The sequence below is a fragment of the Salminus brasiliensis genome, chromosome 9 (genome assembly GCF_030463535.1).
Source record: "Salminus brasiliensis chromosome 9, fSalBra1.hap2, whole genome shotgun sequence".
Lineage (NCBI taxonomy): Eukaryota > Metazoa > Chordata > Actinopteri > Characiformes > Bryconidae > Salminus > Salminus brasiliensis.
Window position 1 is genome coordinate 38,993,040 of NC_132886.1, and position 22,875 is coordinate 39,015,914.

General features: G+C 44.8%; 1 protein-coding gene across 1 annotated transcript in view; it reads left to right on the top strand.

Moving 5' to 3' along the window:
- The first annotated feature begins 15,792 nt into the window (after positions 1–15,792).
- dipk2aa (divergent protein kinase domain 2Aa) overlaps positions 15,793–22,875 on the top strand; it is a 28,685-nt gene continuing 21,602 nt past the window's right edge. The window contains exon 1 of the mRNA XM_072688357.1: positions 15,793–16,143. The gene's annotated coding sequence lies outside the window, so the exon portion shown is untranslated. The remainder of the gene's footprint in view (positions 16,144–22,875) is intronic.

A 22,875-nucleotide genomic window follows, 5' to 3' on the forward strand; every position in this document is an offset into this window, starting at 1 on the left:
ACCACTAAAGAACAATGGAGAGAGAGAGAGAGAGAGAGAGAGAGGGCCCCGTAAGCAAAGGCTTAGGGATTCTGTAACTGTTCCACTTTCCCGGCCCCAGATAAGATCTCTTTTACTTACAAAGAGTTATAGTGGCTTCAGAAGACACCACAACTATAGGACTGTCAGAGGGATAAATTGTTGGAAGATGACATCCGCTGAATGAAGGACGATGAGGCAATAGTTCTAGCCCCCAGCAAACCCGACATCAGATAAGCAATAAGCAAATAAGCAGCTCGCTTTCCTTTAGCTTTCTGGGTCACAGCTGTCCAAACTGTGCTTTGCCTTGGTTTGCGTAGTTGTAAAGTCTCTGCGGTGCGAGTCCAAGTCTGGTCTTGAGTCTCTGGGGTACGAGTCCAAGTCTGGTCTTGAGTCTCTGGGGTACGAGTCCAAGTCAGGTCTTGAGTCTCTGCGGTGCGAGTCCAAGTCAGGTCTTGAGTCTCTGGGGTACGAGTCCAAGTCTGGTCTTGAGTCTCTGGGGTACGAGTCCAAGTCAGGTCTTGAGTCTCTGCGGTGCGAGTCCAAGTCAGGTCTTGAGTCTCTGGGGTACGAGTCCAAGTCAGGTCTTGAGTCTCTGGGGTTTGAGTCCAAGTCACGTCTTGAGACTCTGGGGTGCAAGTCCAAGTCAAGTCTTTAGTATCTGGATTTGAGCCCAAGTTAAATCTTGAGTCTTTGAGTTTTTAGTCAAGTCTTGAGTCTCTGGGGTGCGAGTCTGAGTCAAGTCTTGACTCTCTGGGGTTTGAGTCCAAGTCAAGTCTCAAGTCGCTGGGGTGCAAGTCCAAGTCAGGTCTTGAGTCTCTGAGTTTGAGCCCAAGTTGAATCTTGAGTCTTCAGGTTCCTTGTCGAGTCTTGAGTCTCTTGGGTGTGAATCTATCTTAAGTCTCAAGTCGCTAGCTTGCAAGTCCAAGTCAAGTCTTGAGTCTCTTGGGTGTGAGTCTGAGTCTCTGTAGTATGGCCCCAATTGAAACTTCAGTCTTTGGGTTACCAGTCAAGTATGAAGTCTCTGGGGAATCCAAGCCTGAGTCTTCTGTGCCGGAGTCTGATACACGTCTGCCTCTTTGTAGTCCGAGGTAAGTCCTAAGTCTCTGGAGCATGATTCTAAGTCAAGTCTTGAGTTGTTGGGGTGCAAGTCTGAGTCAAGTCTTGATTCTCTAGAGTCTGAATCTTGAAAAAGTCTTGTTTTTAGCTGCAGTCATTAGATTAGCGGTTGTGCTAGCTAGCATACTTGCTATTCAATCTATATGCCGGCTAACATGGTTTCCAGTTATTTTGTATCTTTCATTTATTGCATGTAGTTTTTTTTTCAGTTTTCTGTCATTCAGACTGAAGTTTTTCTAGAATTAAAGTCCTCTTATTTTAAGCTGTATTGAACCAGCTTAAGCTTTTACATGTTAAGGCTTGGGTTTTACACAGTTCAGTATTTTTTTATCTCTTATATTTTTGTTAAAATTTGCCAATTTCTCATAATACAAGCCCACATAGCATTTTCTCTAGAGAATGGCCTGAAGGTACAGGGCCCTAGTTTTGGCAGAGGCACAAGACACATGGGTAAGAGCCTTACAGCGGCTTGTCAGTACAAACACAGGCATACTCTTTAGGTAAAGGCCTTGTCCTGGCTTCCTCTCTCAGGCTGAGCGGGGGAAGCCCAGTGTGCTTCTACACTCCATGCAAACAGTGGTTTCTCAGCCTACACTGACCTTACATAAGTCAAGATAATGCAGTTATTTATAACTGCCCGGGGCTGAGCTCTTCCCGCTTGACCTGGGTTACTGAAGCTCGGAGGCACGTGGAAGCACTCAATAATTAGACTCTAGTCACCTCCCTGACCTTGCTGAACACCTGCACTATTGGACCGACATTTTCTACCACTTTCTGACAAAGCTGCCAATGCCTTTTACTCCACTCACTGGCCACTTTATTGGAAACACCTACCTTGCGCTTCCATTCACTGGCCACTTTATCAACGCTTACCTTTATAGGTCCACTATATAAATTCATCACTGGTCAGTTTCAGACCAGAAGGCTGCTGTTGACCAGATATTATTTGAGCTATAATCTCTAATTGTAAAAAAACAAAACAAAAAACAACAACATTTAATTTAATTTAATTTGTGGAACGTGGGCTCTGTGGGTTCCAGGCAGGCATATAGGCTCTGAGTGGGTGTGCACATGTGTTGTTACTGGGACCTTGCTCACCTCCCATGAAAATCAAGCTCATTTGGTCTAGATCTGATGGTAGATGCTGTACTTCTAGATCGGTATAGATGGGACCCATGTGAGATTATGATGGGCTGCAACAATGGGGCCCACCAACATGCCTACATGGAACCCACCTAGCCCAACGCTGCACCAATGTGAGCTTCAAATGAGCATGTTGGCTGGAGAATAAAACTCAGAAGACAGAAGGTGGTGGTGGTAGGTGGGATCACTGGTGGGTTTGGATAGTGGTTGTATTTGCGTTGTGTGAAGAAGTCGGTAGGTTTCTCTACAATGGTCCACAACTGCACACCAAAGCCAAGTCCACTCGAAGGACCCGACGACGTGCAGAATCTGCAAATTTGCCCATGTGAAAGAACAGCCGTTATGATAATGTGATAACTGCTCCTCCACAAGCCTGTTATTATCACGTTGGTACAATAGATGGAGCTTTGCCTGCACAGAGTTTTAGATAAAGTGGCAAATTACCTTCAAGCAACACAATCCCAGTTGTGCAGAGGGTAACTGAACTGGTCTAAGACCGGGACACTGTAGCCACTCTGGCCCTGAAGAGGCCGTCTTCACTCAAAGGGTGTCTCTGGGCTGGATAAGTGCCGGTTCTGGGAAAATGTGCAAGACAAAGCTGGGTCTTCTTTGGCTCATCATCTGTTGATACTCAATATGCGCAATTTCCTCCTTCTCCAAGTTGCCATGGCAGCAAATAAGCGCTACTCCCATGAGGACGGTGGCGCTTTCTATGGCGAATAAACTCACTTTTGTGGAACGGTCCCTTTCCTGCTATCGAGCGTTCTTTGGTGGGCAGTGGTGGTTTAGTGGTTGCAGCCCTGGATACTGTTCACAGGGCCCAGTTGTGGAAGGGCCTCAACCTCCTGTGGCATGGCTGACCCTTTTCTCTGGCCTTGCTGGTTTATGCGAAGAGAAGATTTTCAGGGGGCTCTACAGGTATAAATAACTGGTCCCAAAAACATCATCTTCCACGTCAACAGCTTTTCAAAAACCTCTCCGGCCACAGAAGAGCGCAAGCATGAGGGTCACCATCCAGTAGGGGGCGATAATACCTGGTTAATACCTGGATAATATAATTGTAACGAGTAACGATGCAGCACATAAAAAAAGCACGTAAAAGTGGACGTAGGAGACAAGAATAATACTGCAGTAGATACAGATACAGGGTTTTAGTACTAAAGTACAGCAGTGAGGTAGTTCTACTTCCTTACTATACATCTCTGGTGGTGCGTTACGAGGCAAGTCATTGAACGAGGCAGTTACAAGGCAGCTAGTTGTGTATGCGAATGCATGGCCAAACTGCAGGTCCATCTCTAGCCTGAATTTCACGATGGACCAATAGAAATGCTCCAAAATGACATTATATAATAATAATAATAATAATAATATAATATTATGATGAAGCATGTAATTATATTCCCATGCCTAATTTCCAAAACCTTTGTGACTGTTGTGATTTCCATCACAACAGAATCCAGTTGTGATTGAGCTATTTATTGTTGCTATTTATATTTATTGTTTGAGGGCTTGTACAGCGCTGTAGCGGTTGACTGGTTTTCTATGTTGTGCTGGGTGTGTGTTTAATGCTCTGAGGTGTGGATGAGGTGTGGGTTGTACGTTACGAGTTGTATGTCAAAGGCTCGAATCCGATAGCTGTGCGAGGGGGTGGTACACTTGGAACAGTCAATTTCAGCAAATGAGGGCGAGGGTCGGGTACTTATTATTGCAGGCTTGACAAAGCCAGAAATGCTTGTGGTGTTCAGCTCTTAGTTCTTGCCTGTGGATCACTTTCGGAGGTCTGATGAACCAATTCAGACCTCTTTAACTTGAAGAAACGTGAAACCACTCCGAGCTGCTGGTTCCGCTGTTATTTAAAGACCTACTCTGGGGAGCACAAAGCTACACTGACCTCAATAAGAATCTGCATCTATGGTTCTCAGTCCCCAGCCCACCAAATCTGATCCATGGTATAGAATTATACTCTGTATTGTTTGCCGTGCACTGTACTGCACATTGTCTCCATGTTGAATATAGGGCTGTATATAGTTCACTATAGAGAGGCACTCGGAAACTCCTATTCAAATTTCTGAATAGCTGACAATTCTTCAGCCTTTAAGCTAGCATTGTCTTCTGGAGGTTAACTGTAGCTGTAGCTCATTTATTGAGTGCAAGTCCATTATTTTCCTGTTAAATAGTTCATCAATGGTTGAGCAGAAGCAATACCCCAGCAACCACCGACAACAACATAGCAACCTCATAGAACCACTTTATCAACCTCCTAAGATTAAACCAGAGCAACCAACTAATAATACTCTAGTAATCACCTTCACTACTACAGCATCTGCCAAAAATACCATAGCAACCTCCTAGCAGTGCCCTAGCAACCGTCCGGAGCACCTTAAAGCCTTGCAAACCACCAGAGATACCAGCAGAGCACCCAACTAGCAATACTATCAAAATTACCACCAATACCACAGCATCTGCCAAAGATACCATAGCAACCACCCAACAGTACCCTAACAGCCATTTGGCGCATCCTAAAGCCACCTTAAAGCCTAGGTACATCCAGACATACCAGCAGAGCACCCAACTAGCAATACTCTCATATTAACCACCAATACCACAGCATCTGCCAAAGATACCATAGCAACCACCCAACAGTGCCCTAGCAACTATCTGGAGCAACTTAAAGCCTTGCAACCCACCTGAGATACTAACAGAGCACCCAACTAACAATACTCTATTCATCACAACCAATACCACAGTATCTGCCAAAGATACCATAGCAACCATCTGGAGCACCTTAAAGCCACCTTAAAGCCTAGCAAACCACCAGTAATCACTCTAGTAATGCTCTAGTAATCACTTCCAATACCACAGCATCTGCCAAAGATACCATAGCAACCACCCAGCAGTACCCTAGCAACCATCTGGTGCATCTTAAAGCCACCTTAAAGCCTAAGTACCCCCAGACATACCAGCAGAGCACCCAACTAGCAATATTTTAGTAATTACCACCAATACCACCTGTAAAGCTGCCATTCCAGAGATACAGATATTTGTTTGCGTGACAGCGATGAGGCAAGTATTAAAATCACATTACAAGATTTGTTTTTTCAATTCTAAAATATTATGATGAAGACTGTCATTATATTCCCATGCCTAATTTCCAAAACCTTTGTGACTGTCAGCCGCACTATGTCGCCAGTCCAGTTGTGAATGAGCTATTTAGCATGTATTGTTTGAGGGCTTGTACAGCGCTGTAGCGGTTGACTGGTTTTCTATATTGTGCTAAGTGTGTGTGTTTAACTCTCTGAATACCAGCAGTTCTGAGAATTGTGCCTCGAGATTGGAGTGTGAGATTAAGAAAGCATGTAAACAGAAGGTGAGTCTTAAATAATCTAAAGAAACCAAAAGGAACTCGGTCCGAGCTGCTTTCAGAGCGTCACAGAGGACAAAGACAAGTAATCCTTTCAGCCTCTGCTAAAAAAGGTCCAGCTGCTGATCCATCATCTCGGTTGTCACCAAAGACAGCTGTGAACTAGGTGGAGAGAGTTCATGTCGGCTCTGAAAGTTCACCAGAAGTTGAACTGGTGAATAAAATGGTGCATTTTCACTGTCCAGAAAAAAAACTGAATTTCTGTTCTCTGTTCTCCCAGTTTGGTTCTGCCAGTGAACCCACCTGCTCGTAGCTCCCCTTAGCACTAGCAATGCTCCCGACACTAGGAGGGTAAGGACACTAGGTGTGAAGCCAGTAAGGTGAATTGGATGGAACTGACCTGACCTGATCTGACCTGACCTGAATTTAACTGAATTTGATTGACGTGACGTTACCTGATCTGACCTGCCTTGAATTGAACTCAGTTGGATTAAATGCACTTGACTTGACAACCTGAACTGAACTGAGCTGAACTAAACGGGACTGAACTGAACTGAACTGAACTGACCTGAACTGAACTGAACTAAACTGAACTAAACGGGACTGAACTGAACTGAGCTGAACTGACCTGAACTGAACTGAACTAAACTGAACTAAACGGGACTGAACTGAACTGAACTGAACTGACCTGAACGGAACTGAACTGAACTGAGCTGAACTAAACGGAACTGAACTGAACTGAACTGAACTGAACTGAACTGAACTAAACGGAACTGAACTGGATTAAATGGACCTGACCGGTCTTGAATTTAACTCAGTTGGATTGAATGAACTTGCCTTGAATGGATTGGAGTTTAATTGTATTGAACTGAATGGGATGGAGTTTAATTGAATAACCTCTGACTTTACTGCAGAAGCCACTCCTTGCCCTGCAAACCTTCTTCATGGCCAAAATGGGAATGATTGTTTTATGGACGGTGGAGCTCAGACCCGTGGTTTAAATACAGATCCATTAGATGTCTACCTCTCAGGCTCTGTGTTTGGTTGATGTAAGCAGCAATGGTTTAGTAACATTGTGGTTTTGTAGTTTGTCTTTGGATGGCAGCTAAAGTTCTGATCGCCCTGCTGCTGCACTGGTTTGACCAGTGTCTGTTGGAGCTTCTGTGGAAGGTCTGTGGAAGCATGTGCTAGCCTTCACCATACCAGCACCGGTAACATCACATGATAGGGGCTTCCTAGCTAGTGGGTGGAATTCAGAAAATTTCCAAAATCTAATCTAACCAGCTGTCAAACAAACTGTCAACAGACACTGGTCAGATCAGTGCAGCAGCGGCAGGGCGAACTAGATCCTGCCGATCTGTTGCTAAACCGTTGTTTACTCATGCCAACAATCAGTGCAGCCTTAGCACGAAAGCACAGCACTGGATCTCCCGAAACGAGAATTGCAATCACTTCCAATACACAGGAGGTAGAGGCCTAACTCTGAGGCCCAACTACACGCCTGAGGACAGGTAAATACTGTACACTGTGCTGTACGAAGGTCTTAATTGCCTGGGATGTTATGCAAATGATATGCAAAGCTATTTGTCTGAGCTATTGGCTGATTTGCATGCTATTGCTTTGGGAGTAAAATCGATCACCCATCGTCCACTGAAGAGAATTACCATAAAAGGTTCATATAATTGTTTTTCTATGTAAACTTTGTTAGCATTAGCAATCCTTGCCCAGGAAGTATCTAAAAAAATCAGCTTCCTTGTTTGCAACCACCCAAACTGCCTGCATACACCATAGGTCTTAAAGGCACAGTAGCAATAAAGACCTGCGGAGGCTGGATAGAGGCTGGATGATGGTCGGTAGATGGTAGGAAATGAGGCCTTTCGTACGTTTGAAGACAATAGAAAAGAAGGGAGAGTAAATTGGCATCTTATATGGAGTTCCCCCAGGTCTTCTAATGGGCCTGTGTGCCCTCATTTGTCTGTCTGTGTGTGTTCTGTTTGATTGGGAGGGGTTGTGGATTACTTCTGGACCTCAGGATGATGTCATGTTCTTAGCAGAGTAATCAGCAGCGACTGCCTGCCTGCCTGCCAGCCAGCCAGCCAGCCTACAGCCTTTAGCTTATTGTCTCTTGGCACTGGGCCTCACTGTTTGCAAGCCATGGCAACTAGAGCCTCGGCTAGACTAGCTGGGGTCTCCGAGGAATAACGGTCCCGGTGGTGCACGGAAAACCATCAGTAGCTAATGCACTGCTGTCTCCCAGGAGGTCTAGAGTTACCATTGTCCATGTCACTATACAGTGCTGTGAAATAGGGGGCATCCCTCCCCTTCCCAGCTCCTTCTATTTCTGTGTAATTGTCATATTTATATGTGTCAGATCATCCATATAAGTTGGTTGATCATTGATTAATGCTAGACAGACCAGTGAAGCAGGTATATATGTAATGTGCTGTATACCGTATTTACCTGTCCTCAGGTGTGTAGTTGGGCCTCAGAGTTAGGCCTCTACCTCCTGTGGTTTGAAAGTGATTTCAGCTCTCGTTTCGGGAATTCCAGCTAGTTCGCCCTGCTGCTGCTGCACTGGTCTGACCAGTGTCTGTTGACAGTTTGTTTGACAGCTGGTTCGAGTAGCTTTTGGCAATTTTCCCACTGGCTTAGAAAGCCCCTATCATGTGATGTTACCGGTGCTGGTAGGGTAAAGGCTAGCACGTGCTTCCACAGACCTTCCACAGAAGCCCCATTGCATTTTTTAGGTAACTGCTGTTAACGCAACACTGAACACGCTTGGAGGAGAACACTAACTGCTAATTCTCTTACATCAGCTAACCGAAGGCCGCACTGGGTAGCATCGCCCAGGCTGGGTGATTGGGGAGATGTAGAGCCATCCTACCCACCCAGAAAGAGAGAGAGGCCAGTAATGCTCTTTGGGACTCCCAGACACGGATGGCTGTGGCATCTCTAGGGATGGAGCCTGTGGCCTCTTGATGATGGGGTCGATAACGCTTAGCTTTTCCAGTCTACAGTTGATTTTTATTTGTGCATTTTTACAAAGTTATAGTATATATTGGGGTAATATAGACGGGTTCGTAAGCTAGGCTCAAACTTACTCAAACTTACTGTTTGATTAAGAGGTATTTAAGAAATGGCAGTTCAGGGGAACTGTGGAGGTCAAGATGACATCTGGTACACCAAGAAATCTCTCATAGGAAACTGCTCGTTTGCTGGTCGGACAGGCAATTTGAAATTGGTGTATGACCGCCAAGAACCTGCATGATAATTAAGCTAAATCAAGAGCAGTGGTGCACTGTTCCACTGTGCAGTGTTGCTTGCTCAAGTGGGTTTTCATGGAAGAGTCATAATAAGGAAACCGTAGCTGCCTTTCATGAAGAGAACACCTTGCCAACTGTGAAGCTTTTGAGTTGTGTTGCTGCCAGTGACATTAGCAATATTACACGGGTGAAGGCAGTGTGCTCCCAACACTGGGAGGCTGAGGACTGACACATGCCTCCTCCAGCACATGCCCAACCAGTCGCCGCCTCTTTTCAAACTACTGACAATACACCGTCACCGGGCATCGGCTAGCACATGCCCGTGCCTGCCAACATCGTACTGAAGTGATGTGAAGAGAGAGAGAGAACGAGCCATCTACCTACCCGGAGAGAACAAGGCCTACTATGCTCTCTCAGGCTCTGGCTGCTGATGGCAAGGCAGCATCACTCAGCCTTTGGAATGGAGACCTCAAGCTAAAGGTGTATCGTTTAAATTAAAACAAATGAACCGTCTTCAGGGCCTGGAGGTGGTTTCAGGTGCGCTGCTTGTAATCTCCGGCAGCTTTGAATAAGTGTGGGAAGAAACATCAAAGCTCTGTTTCACTCCTATTGGCTCGGAGGGCGACATTTAAGTCAATAGGAATCCGTAGAATGATGACAAGCAACCAAACAGCTAAAGCACTTTTTTTTTTTTCTCTTGTGGCCATCAGGTGCCATGAAGCTGTCCAACACACCTGTCAGCTCTCATCTAAGGGCCTTTCTAAAGGGCCTTTGCTTTACAAGCTTAAAACATGGAGATAAATGGAAGCCTTTCAAGTAAGGGAAAGTCCACCCATTTTCAAATTTTCTGTATAATCCAAAAGTGCTTGAGATGTAAACAACATCACTCAGAGGGCTCTGAGTGGCTCAGCGGTCGGATGCACAAACTATTGCCCAGAGGTCGAGAGTTTGAATCCTGAGCCATGCCGCTTTGCCATCAGCAGCCGGAGTCTGAGAGAGCACAATCGGCCATGCTGAAGTTGGCAGGCCCAGACGTCTGGTAGCTGGTGTGGTGAAGCTGGTGACCCAGTACTTTGGCATTGGCAGCAGTTGGAAAGAGGCGGTGGCTGGCATTGCATGTATCATAGAAGATATGTGTAAAGTCCTTACCCTCTGTGTCGGGAGCTTTGCTAGTGCTACGGGGAGCTACGAACGGTTGGGTTAATTGGCAGAACCAGATTGGGGAGGGGAAAATTCTGATTTCTGTACCGTGGTGGTGAAGGGAACCAGGGCTGTCCATGACTACACAAACACAAATACGAATTTTAGTTACTGTCCAAACCCACCAGAGACGCCACCATCACCACCATGCGTGTTCTGAGTTTTATATGGAATGTTAATCAGGGTGAAATAGTGGCAAATCTGAACACAGTAAGCTTTCCTGAGGGACTATTTTGCCTTACAACAACTCTTATGTACCCCTCCACCCCACAATTTCAAAGCTGTCGTAAAACAGTGTCTCAAATCAAGCAGTTTATTCATATAGAATAACAACTGTGAAGGAATCTCTTAAGGTGCTCAGAGGAACCTTTTTTTAAAAAGAACAAGGATCCTTGAAGGTTCCTTAAAGCACCTTAAGAGATTCCTCCACAGTTTCAAACTTAAGAACCTCCAAATGTTCCTCGAAGGTCTTACACAGTGTACCTCCAGAGCGGTGAGGCTAAAAGGGCCGGCCAGCCAGCTACAATCTCTTCAGCTTGATTTAGAAGAAAAAACAGGTGAATTTTACCTCTTAACCAAAAGCCAAGCAAAGACGACGTGTTCCAGCACAAATACCAGGACAGTACAGTGTGGTCACCTTAACAACATGCCTGTCATGCAGCGCTTGCAGTGAATGGCTATGGCATTTGGCTGTGAGCGAATGTTGGAAAGAACCAGCATTCACTGATGAGGTGAGAGGCTGTGGTTGTGTATCTGTTCATATGACCTGTAGGGCGGTATTTTTCTTTAAGGTTGATCAGGTTAGCGGACCTTTCATACCATTGCGGGTAGATACATCTAGATAAAGAGAGCAGGGTTGATCACTGTCGCACCTCCACACTAAAAAGACATGGCGATGGCTGTGAGTTTAGCACTGTACTATCATTTCTCACATTCTGTCCTTGAATTCCCGGCTTAACCGAACCTTTTCTTCCGTCAACGTTCACTGACCATGTTCCGTGACATCTACCGTCGCTCGCTGACCTTGGCATAGTACTGAAAGTTAGGGAAGTGCTAATGGTGTTCCTCAAGTATCTACTCTGGGCCCACTTTAGAAGGCACAACAGAACTCTTCTAATTCTAATTGGGCTAGACGTTGTAAGCCATTCTTTTTGTTCTGGAGGGGCGTCCTACAACAGAAAACTGTATTTTCTTTGGTTGTGTTCCAGAACCTTAAAACTGTTACATGACAGTCTTGACTCGTTTTACTTACCCCCTCAAAAATGTACATACTAGCGCACTAGCCAAAGCCCAGAGGCTAATCGCAATGGCTACACTGTGAAAAGTAGAAGATGCTCAAGGAACTTTTGGAGGTTCTTCTATTTGAAAATGTAGCTGAAAAACCTCTCCTTGAAGGTTCCTCAAAGCACCACAGTTTCAAACTGAAGAACCTCCAAAAGTTCCCAGAGGATCTTCTACTTTAACCAGTATGCTTTTAGGAAAGGTGAGGCTAACAGGGTGCCAGCCAGCTACAGTCTCTACAACATTGTGCCTCCTGGACACCTGGAGAACCCAGAGAGGACAGCAACACTACTCTGTAGATTGAGCTATGCTAAGCTAGGTAGGCTATGCTAATAGTATGTGGCTACCGTGAGCCATCATGGTGATGTAAACCAGCCACTAAAGGCAAACTTCGCAAAAACTCATCATGAAAGGAAAATCAGCATTTCATTCCGAGACAAAATAACAGGGTGGTAAATCGGCTGTAAACCAAACGTGGGCATTTTTGTCCCCAAACAAAGTCACGTACTTACTGTTTATACATCAAACAACAGCGTATGCACTCAACTGACACCTTCTAGAGCACTACTAATGACTTCTTTTGATGTTCATGTGAAGATATTCTGTTCCAAGTAGCGAAAGGCTAATCAGTTCTATGTGCTGAAGCTAACCTAAGCCACTCACTGGCTGGATGTCACTCAAGCACAGCCGGTATCTGAGTAAACGTTGTTTACAAGTGTAAAATCTTGGGTTTTGACGTGCTGAGAGGGCAGGCAGAGCGAAGCAGCTCAGAGAGGATGTTTATTAAATGAGCTGGGAGAGCTTTCTGTCTTGGCGTAGAGCATCAGATGGACTACAAATATCTGAAATGACACTAATTGGGCTCAGAGCAACAGCAAGCGTGAGAGGATTTAAAATTTTATTAAGCGTCGGATTTTGTTGTCTCTCCTTTTTGGTATGAACCTCTGGACTTCGAAAACACCTGGCCTGAGGTGGTGTTCCTCAAGTATCTATTCTGGGCCCACTTTAGATGATGAATGCACAACAGCACTTCAATTCTGATAAGAAGTCATTCTTTTGGTTCTTAGTCTGGATGCACTACACACTGAAACCAGATGCTGGGAATGAATACCTTGTATTGAACATCACCTGACCTTTATGCTCTACTGCATGGTAAAGTATAATATCAAGGTAAAAGCTAATGGTAGCTCCTCTGGGCCTGTTTTTAAAAGTGGAAGTAGATTGCCCATTAAAACATAGATAGAGTTATATAGGGATTCATGTAGATTAGGTAGAGCAGTGCTGCAGGGCCAGCAGCAAAATGTAAGCTAATTACGCCCTCTAGTGGACACTAAAAACATCACATCCTTCACTTGAAATGGAAATAGAAAAATAATAATGAATACAAACACAATGACACAAATTGTAAATAATACATTTACTTCTACATTTCAGTTTACGTTATTGTATCCAACAGCTTTACGTATGTAGATTATATAACAACGTTAAGGACGTGCAAAGCTAGAAATGCATCTACTTGGCAAGCTGCCACTGTTGGGCCCTTGAGCAAGGCCCTTTACCCTCTCTGCTCCCCGGGCGCTGGAGTTGGCTGCCCACCGCTCTGGGTGTGTGTGTGTGAGTGTGTGTTCACTACCAGATGGGTTAAATGCGGAGGACACATTTCGCTGTACAGTCCACACTGTACAGTGACGAATACGTGCACCTTTATCCTTTATCCTTTTTTAAAGTTATATAGTATCTAAAAGTTTATACAGTCATTTTTTTTGGTTTGTTTGATTAATTTTATCCTATTTTCTACCCAAAAACGACCCAATCCCTGTTCACATGAACTCCCCCGATCACTAGGAGGATGAAGACTAGCACATGTCTTCTCAAACTGATGAAGCAACGCTAGGTAGCCAGCGCTCTTGGCCTCCCAGCTGCAGTATGACAACTAACAGATGCCTGTGCTGACCTGTGATGTGGGCAAGGAAGTGCCATCAACCCACTTCTGGCAGAGCAAGGCCAATTGTGCGCTCTCTGACTCTTAGCGGTTGCTAATGGCAACCCGGGGTTCGACCCAGCGATCCTCGGATAATAGTAGGGAGCCCTAGTCCACTGAGTCACTCATATATGTGGGGATATCTACCTCTGCCCGCTGACTATTGCATAGGACTCAAAGTTTGGTAGGTGCTAATGGTGTTCCTCAAGTATCTACTCTGGGCCCACTTTAGAAGGTGAATGCGCAGAAGAACCTCAATTCTAATTGGGCAAGAGGTTCTATTAAAAAAAGCCATCCTTTTGGGTCTTAGCGACTCACCTGGATCTCAGTTCTCAGTGTAATCTTCTCTGTCTGATCTGAGACGTCTCCACGCGTAAATGAACAGCCCTGTTTTTATGGGTCGCATCAGGTCAGCGGCGTTCGTCTTGATCAGAAACTGACCAAGGATCTCATGTCGTTAGCCCAGCAAAATATGCAGAACTGGTCAGAACTGACCACCGAGGACGATCAGCAGAAACTCTGTGACAACAGATGGGCTCTGGTCTCTAACTGTCCACCACAAAGGTCAGAAGAGTCGTGAGGTAAGTGTTTCTAATAAAGTGGCCAGTGGAATTGTCGATGGTTTGTCCTGCAGACTAAAAGTCTGACCGCATTGTTGTAATGGACTCTGCTCCATCATGCCTGGCCATCCTAATGGCCTCAGTAATGTGATGACCTCCTCATCATTCCTGCCTGCGTCCATCTGCGCCATCAGAGTAACGGCCGTGGCCCCAGGTACAAAGGCTCGCTCTAATGGCCTCACATTGCCCTCCCAGGGCCTGAACAGTGGGTGGCGTTAACTGTCATGGACTGCGCTCCTGGATGTGTTGTGCTGTTAATGGTCAGGGTTCGAGGGCATAGATGAGGTTAAAGAGGGGCTTCATTGCAAATGGACTTGGAAGCAGAAAAAAATGCTAGTGTGAAAATGCTAGTTTTGGATGAGCGTTGCCCCCCAACTTAACCATTGTTGAATCGGCCCTGGGGCTGGACCTGTGCAGTCGGGACACCCTTAAAAGATCAAAACTCGGCTTGGCCAGCAGGATCCAACGACTTTGTCCCAACCTGAGCACCAAACTAGATGACCCCCACACCTCTTTCACCATGACCTCGAACATGAGGCCACTGATGCCAGTAAATACCTGCTTCAATAGGTCAAACTCACTGGATGTCAGTGGACTCGGTTTGAGCAAAGTAGCCTAGCCTTATTTAAAAAGTCACGTGACTTGTTTGATATTCTATAAGGTATATATTTGCTATACTACATAAGTAATACATACTATAATCTTCTGTAAATATGCAAATAAACCTGGAAAGAGCCCAAAATCTATTCATTTAAGTGAATTGCCCAGCGACCACCACTAGAGGCCGCCATCCTACAAAAAACAGCGGGACAGTGATGGGCCGTCGTGGCTGGAGTGAATCTGATGGAGTTCTACATGATTTCTATAGACATTTATACAAATATTATTATTATTATTATGTAATATTTTAAAGTGGTTAATGAGCACGCAGACATTTATTCAACATTTCTGATCCCTGCTTATATCACTGTACACTCCCACTTGTCTAAAGCAGGACCTGGGCCTGGAGGCGCCCTGCCCTGCACATGAATGTGAGGGTGAGGGTTGGTGTGTGCCCTGGCCTGCACACTTTACTGCTTTTCCTTTCCCTGAAAGCTGGGAGTGTACATTTCTCACACTTCCTATACATGTAGTGTGTGTCACCACGTCACCACCTCCTGCATTTTATTTATTTTATTTATTTATTTGTTTATTATTCATATTAAAAAAATAAAAATAGAACGATATCCTATTTTATTTATTATGTATTTCTGTATATTAGTAAGGTGTTTTTTCCCCTCTGCTCTGTGTTAATTGCGATTTCCACTGTCTTTATGCTGTCTAGCCAATATTTAATTTTCATATAAAGATAGAAAGGAAGATATACATCAGTTCAGTTTTGGATTATTTCTTGTTACACACATCCTTTTGTTTTAGTTAAATCTAAATATTTTTAACAAAATTAAAGATATTTTATATGCAAATGATTTACCACATAAATATAAAAATTAACAAATTGTATAAAACTCGTTAATACGTTAATTTACTTGCCTGAATATTTATTTATTTTTATTTTTATGTAAAATATTGATTACAAAATAAAATGTAGTTGTCACGTTAAAAAAACTTAATTGACTAAAAATAAAAATGCTAATTAATTAAATAAATAATAAACGACCCCAGGCGACTCTATAATCCGCTGCAATCCATATGCAAACGTAAATGTGTACGATGATCACAAATGGGCGTGGTTTGTGAACGGGGCGTGGTTTTGCGAGAAGGCGGGGCCAAACCTCCGTCACCTAGTAACCAGCGGCTAACGTAAAGGCACCGAAAGGGTCGTAAAGGCGACGCTGGCTCGGAGGAGTGTGAGGATTAGTGTGTGCTCGTGCGGCTGCTGAGGAAGAGTGAGCTCGGATTAGAGGCGAGGAAACCTCCAGACTGGAGCCGGAGAGGAATACCGAGGGGCCGGGGACTGCAGCGGGGGGCCACGCCGCGGGCAGGCGGAGAGACACGTCGCCGTAACGAGAGAGAGAGAGAGAGAGAGAGAGAGAGAGAGACACTGAAAGAGAGCGGAGTTGAGCGAGAGAGAGAGAGACGGTCTGCTCTGCAGGCTGACTGACCGCTGGAGCCGGAGTTTACCCGCTGCTGCTCGCTGTTTTCAGCACTAATATCCTGGTTTGTATCCATTTCCTCTCAGTTTTGAAGGTTTATAATGGTCGTTTTCAGCGTTTTTGGGCTCCAGCTTCAGCATTATGCAGCGAAAAGCCCCGTTTCAGTCCGGAGTCCTGAGGTAACTCAACTTTCCCACCTTCTCAGGTTGAGCTCGGTGGGTGCTCGGGGGACGAGAGCAGGTCAGAGGCTTCCTGAGAGACTTCAGCCTCTTTAAAGCACACCTTCTCTTTATAATGAAGTTATTAAGCTCAGTAAAGTGTTATAACCCTTAATAAAGGCGGGTCTGAGCGGTGCTCTGCAGGTCGTGGGTTGGTGAGGCAGTCCTGAGGCAGTCCTGAGGCTCTGTGTTTACCCCTGGAGTCCCACTGAAGACCAGTGTAGTGGTCAGCCAGGCTGGTGTGTGAAGGTTGGTGGGTGAAATTGGCTTTTCAGTGATTTAAAAAGTGGCAGAAGTAATAATGGTAGTCTGTCTTTCTTGGGCGATGGACTCCTGTGTGTTATTCTGTAGGAAAACTAGAAGAAGAAGATCAGACATGTCTGAGCTGAACGACTACAGAGGAACATTTGTGTCTAATCGAATTTATCGCCAAACTATTCCAACCCAGACGTGGAAAACGAGGTTCAACAGGCTCAATTCCTATAAAATAATCCCTCATTCACCCTTAAAAAGAAGGTTCCTCAAGGGTTCTTCAGAAAAAGGCGTTGGTTGGACACGTGTCATGAAGTAAAGAGAATAACGTTGATTGATTGATGGATGGATGGATGGATTGATGATCTGGTTCCAGTGGCGTCTGTGAAGAGTTGGGATATATTAAGCAGTTCCTGAAGGTGATGGAGGTGTTTTGATGGTTTGACAAGAGCCGAACTGTGATGACCATCTAGACGACTGGGTTGGAACATCTCCCAAACGTCAGGCAGGTCTTGTGGGGGGGTTTCTGGTGTGCAGTGGTCAGTACCGAAGTACCAAAAGTGTTTGGTGTGTGAAATTGGCTTTTCAGTGATTTAAAAAGTGGCAGAAGTAATAATAGTAGTCTGTCTTTCTTGGGCGATGGACTCCTGTGTGTTATTCTGTAGGAAAACTAGAAGAAGAAGATCAGACATGTCTGAGCTGAACGACTACAGAGGAACATTTGTGTCTAATCGAATTTATCACCAAACTATTCCAACCCAGACGTGGAAAACGAGGTTCAACAGGCTCAATTCCTATAAAATAATCCCTCATTCACCCTTAAAAAGAAGGTTCCTCAAGGGTTCTTCAGGCATTGGTTGGACACGTGTCATGAAGTAAAGAGAATAACGTTGATTGATTAATGGATGAATGGATATATAATATATAGTTGGGATATATTAAGCAGTTCCTGAAGGTGATGGAGGTGTTTTGATGGTTTGACAAGAGCCGAACTGTGTTGACCATCTAGACGACTGGGTTGGAACATCTCCCAAACATCAGGCAGGTCTTGTGGGGGGGTTTCCGGTGTGCAGTGGTCAGTACCGAAGTACCAAAAGTGCTTCAAAAAAGGGCAACCGATGGATTGGCCTTGGGCACCCAAGGCTTACGACATACAGGATCTGCTGCTAACTTCTGACTTCTTGGTCTTGGTCCAGAGGACACCCTCACAGTTCTTGTGGGGGCTGTATTTGGATGGGCAGGGGGGCAACAGGATTCTAGCCAGGTGGTTTTAATGTTCTGGCTGATTGGAGCTGAGAATCAGCTCAACTATTCAAAAGCTGCAATGGTTGCTTGCATGTTTAAATAACGTCTTTTGAAATATTGGGAGTTAAAATCCAGCTGGACAAAAGGCTGATTTTCTTCAGATGTTTGAGGACAAATAAAAGGATGCAGTGTTAAAGCTACTCCATGCTTGAGTCTCTAAGTACTGGTGTTGTCTCGAGTCCACTTCTGTAAGTCCCAGCTTAATCTCCAGCCTGACCTTTTCGCTGATACTGCCAATAATTATTAACTCTGCGATTTGCCATGCAGTGGAGTCAGACCATGTTGACCAGCCGTCCTCCTGGACATCCGCCTTCTAACAGCGCTTAATATACTACGCCTGCTTTGACCAGCGCTGATGCGTTTGGGTGCTAAGATGTCCTAAAGACCTGAGACTCGACTCAGATGCACCCCAGAAACTCGAGACTTGACTCTGACTTGCTTTGACTTGCTCTGTCTTAAATCTTGCCTCACTCACACTTGGAGACTCGACTTGGACTCTCTCCCTAGAGACCCAAGACTCAACTCAGACTCGCACCCCAGAAACTCGAGACTCAACTCAAAGTTGCACCCAGAGACTTGAGACTTGACTCAGACTCCCGCTTAGAGACTTGAGGCTCTACTTGGCTCACACCCAAAGACTTGCACCCAGAGACTCAAGAGTAGAGTCAGACTCGCACCCCAGAGACTCGATTTAGATGCACACCTAGACACTCAAGTCTTGACTCAGACTCAGACTCTCTCTTAGAGACTTAAGACTCTACTCAGCTCGCACCCAGACACTCTGGCTCACACCACAGAAATTCGGAAGCACACCTGGAGACTCAAATCTTGACTCTCTCATGCCTAGAGACTTTGACTCTCCCCAGAGACTCAAGGCTTGACTCAGACTCCCAGCCCAAAGACTCAAGATTCGGCTTTCGATGCACACCTAGAGACTCAAGTCTTGACTCTAGACTTCCACCTCGGAAGCTCGAGACTTGACCTAGACCCGCTCTTAGAGACTCGGGGCTCTACTCGGCTCGTATCGAGAGACACTGACTCGCACCCCAGAAGCTCGATACTTGACTCAGACTCGCTCTTAGAGACTCGAGGCTCTACTCGGCTCGGACCCAGAAACTCGACTTGGAAGCACACCTAGAGACTCAAATCTTGACTCACTCAAACCTAGAGACACATTTTGGCCTCGCTCGCCAGGGTCTCAAGACTTGACTTAGACTTACACCTACAGACCCAAGACTCGCCTCAGATTTCCACCCCAAAGACTCAAGACTCGACTTGGAATCACTCCTTGAGACGCAAGTCCAGAAACTTAAGACTTGACTCAGACTCGTTCTTAAGAGACTCTACTTGATTCCCACTCAGAGACTCAGACTCACGTCCCAGAGATTCGACTTGAACGCGAGGCAGCTTGTGGTCGTCTCTGTGGTTTCTGGACCTGCGAGAGAACCAAAAGACACAACTGGCGCTGCGCTGAGAGTCACACACCCACATAACAAGCGTCCGTTAATTGTTGGGCCTTCTTCTGCCTCGGAGGATAGTCTGTTCTCCCAGCTGCTGGCGGCTGCACTGGCAGCATAACACCAGTGTGATCAAACATTATTGACTGGAGCCGTCGATAACCACGACAGGCACGCTTTTTCATTTTCCGTGCGATCTCCACGGGAGCCTCGAGCAAACCCAGGCGCAATAAATGCTCAGCCACTTAAAGCCCCGTCCTTTATGCGCTACAGCGGAATGGTTCTTACGGGAGCATGACTCTGGAAATCGCATTACGGAGTTGTTTTATTCATGTTCTCGGTTGTTGTGCGTACACGGGGGCTCTTTGTGCTGGGCTCTAATAAGCGAAGCCTTTGCAAGAAAGGGAAATCTGGGGCTGCTGATTGGGCTCGATTTCTGTGGTTTCTTATGGAATTTCCCTTCTTCATTTGTGCTCGGTGACGTCCGTTCATCAACCCTTCGGAACGGGAGCCCAGGAATTTTTCTTGCAATACCGACAGTGAGATGTTGTCGGCTGCTGAAGTTTTCCTGTGCTTCTGTGTCTTCTGTATCTTCTGTATCTGCAGGGAACTGCCAGAGTTTGTTGAGGAACCTCTTTCAAGGTTTTTAAAAGTTTGGCTGCGGACAAACTTCTGGCTTTCTTCTCCGTGCCGGTGCCCAGTCTTCGTCTGGAGCGTCTGAAACCGGTACCGATGACTCATCCTGCACGCCGTCACCATCTGCCGAACGAACGGCCCTGCTTTAAACGCCACCGACACGTCTCACACCTTTGATAGAAGTCCTAGTCGTCAGTTCTCTACCTTGCAGCGACGCATCTACAAGGAGAGGGCTCCTTTTGTGTGGTGCTACTGAAGATGAGGTTCAGCTGCTTGAGGTTCCCTTCCTCCACTGCGAGTCTTCTGAAGTGGTTTTTATTGGGCTTTCTGTTCTCGCTCGTAAACCTTCAGAGGAAGAAGCGTAACGCAGTGCGCCTCAGAGCCCCGTTCTACTCCGCCGAGCTGCTCCGGTGATTAACGGTGTGCTCGGCCGGCCTGAGGTGTGTTGGGAGGTCACCCTTTAGTTACGCATGTTCTCATGGCTTGACATTTTGAAGCTCCTTCAGAAACCACTGTCCTGGTTATGTAAGGCACAGCCCCAGATTTCTTACACTTCGGTGCTTTGTCACCGGGACTCGGCATGTTGGGCTGCCTGGAGTGTCTTTCTGGTGTTCAGTCTCATTTTTGCTGTAGTTTTAATATTTTGAAGGAAGTTCCTTTATGAAGTTTTGTGTAGTTAAAGTTACAATCACGTCACAAAATGCAGCAGTAAAAAATTAAAAATTCATTTTTATTAACATAATAATAATAATAATAATAGTTGTAATTGTACATAATTCCATTCAATTAACCAACAATAACATCTTTGCAATTAAATTTGTTGCTGGTCGGTATTTCTTTTTTATTATATTGATTAATTTAATTAAAATATTAATTCATTTAAATTAATAAAATTGTGTCTAATGATACTTTTTCTAACAAACATTTTAAAACATGCGGTTATATATTCTAATATTGTTTTATATCAATTTTTGATGCAACGAAAGCAAAATAAGTTATAAAAATATAAAAAGTTATAAAAAAATAAAAAATATATTTCCATTTACCAAAGAATTTAATACTATTAAAGTCCAAGTTTAAGACCAAAGCTGTCTAAGGAAGCAATCTAAGGAAATCTAGCAGCAAGATAACATTGTATTGTATTGCTAATTTCATTCATAACATCATTCATAGCTTCTATTTATCTAATTAAACCAGTCTAATTACACTGTTGTAATGAAATGTGCAGTTGGTCGGTGTTTATTTAGCACTTACAAGACTTTATCATATCGTATACGTTATCATATCGTAATCTCGATACGATAAATATTTTTGTCACATTGCCTAGCTCTGATGTGATGTCCCCGTATAATGTTAGCAAAGCAGCTAATATTTTCAGAGCTTTGACTGGGTATTGTTGAAGCCAGCTAGCAGGAATTGTTTTGTGTCTACATACTTAAGAAGTTAAAAAACACTTCAACTAACAGGTTTGTTAGTAACTTTATTAAAAAGAGAGAAGTTCAACCTCAGTTCTTAGTCAGATTAGCATGACTAGCCTTTCAGAAGACTGACCTATCAGAAATCTACCAGCAGAAAGGGTCAGATTTGAAAATGGACACCATGGCTTTGTGAGAACAGACCTAGACACTGACTTGGAAAACTGACGTAATGCCTGGGGAACATTTCATCGGATTTGTGTACAGTTAGCATGCCTGAGCGTGCCGTCGCTGGCTCGCTCGCCTGCCTGCCTGAACGGCTTGCTCTTGTTCTACACCCTTAAAAATAAAGGTGCTTCAATGGGTTCTTTGAGCGATGCCATAGAACAGAGGTCTTCAGATCTGGACCTTGAGTCCATTGTCCAGTCTTTGTAGGTGTGACACCACATGGCCAATCAGTAAAATTTATTGTTCCCTTTACTTTCAGAGAGAACAAAATCCGAGACTGGAAACAAGCTGGATTCAAGCTCCAGAGCTGAGTACCTGCACCATGGAGGAACCACCTTTGCTGCAGTACAGAAGAATATTTGCTTCTGACGGTTCTTCTAAACCTTGTTTAATGCTTTTTCCACACTTCTCTTATACACACATGGTTCCTCAAGGTCGAACATGGTTTCTCTGTGTTTTTTTTGAATGGAGAACCAGCCACCGATCAGATGTTGTGATCATGCTAGGATGCCCAACACAGATTTGGTCAGATTTGACGACACCAAGACGCCATGGCTGAGGAAATGCCTGGGTAGCAGCATTGTAATGCCTGGGTAGCGTCTTCCTGGACTTGTCTACAGCTAGCATGCCTGAGCGTCAGAGAATCCGTTGAAGCACCTTCATATTTATTAGAGCAGAGCAGAGTTTTTGTTCCTCTCAGGCTTTATTGTGCATTTTTTTTATGATGATTTTTGAAGGTCTTCAAAAAATTGAGCTTTAGGTCTGGGGGGGGGGCTGGTTTGAAGCAGTGTGGCCAGTGTGAGCTTGTTGGTGACTCATTGGTGAGAAGCAATTAGAAAGTAGCTCATTAAGTTGGAGCGTGGGACTGTTCTGTAGACGTGTAAAGTCTTTTTAAGGTGAGTGAAAGTGGTTATGAGCAGAGAACAAAAGAAGTCGCTATCGTTTTAAAAGTAATTAAATTTCCTTGTCAAGGAAGTCAGGACAAGAACGAGATATGTACGCCATTGTCCGGCCTTATCGAATTGCTCTTGGAACACATCCTAATATCCTTGGGGTTTCTCGTTATCTCCCCAATTATTGCACCCAATTAAATTTAATTTTGAAGGATCACACAAATGAGATTGGCTGGGTCCATTTATGCGTTGACTCAGCTGAATTCATTGAAGGTTTAAAATAAAAGGAGGCTGAGTGATTAAGAGCGCTGTTAATGCGGGCAGTCGTTTCCTTGCCATCTGCCTTTTGTAGGGTTTAAAAGGGGAAACTTTGCAGAAACAACTTTTTAATT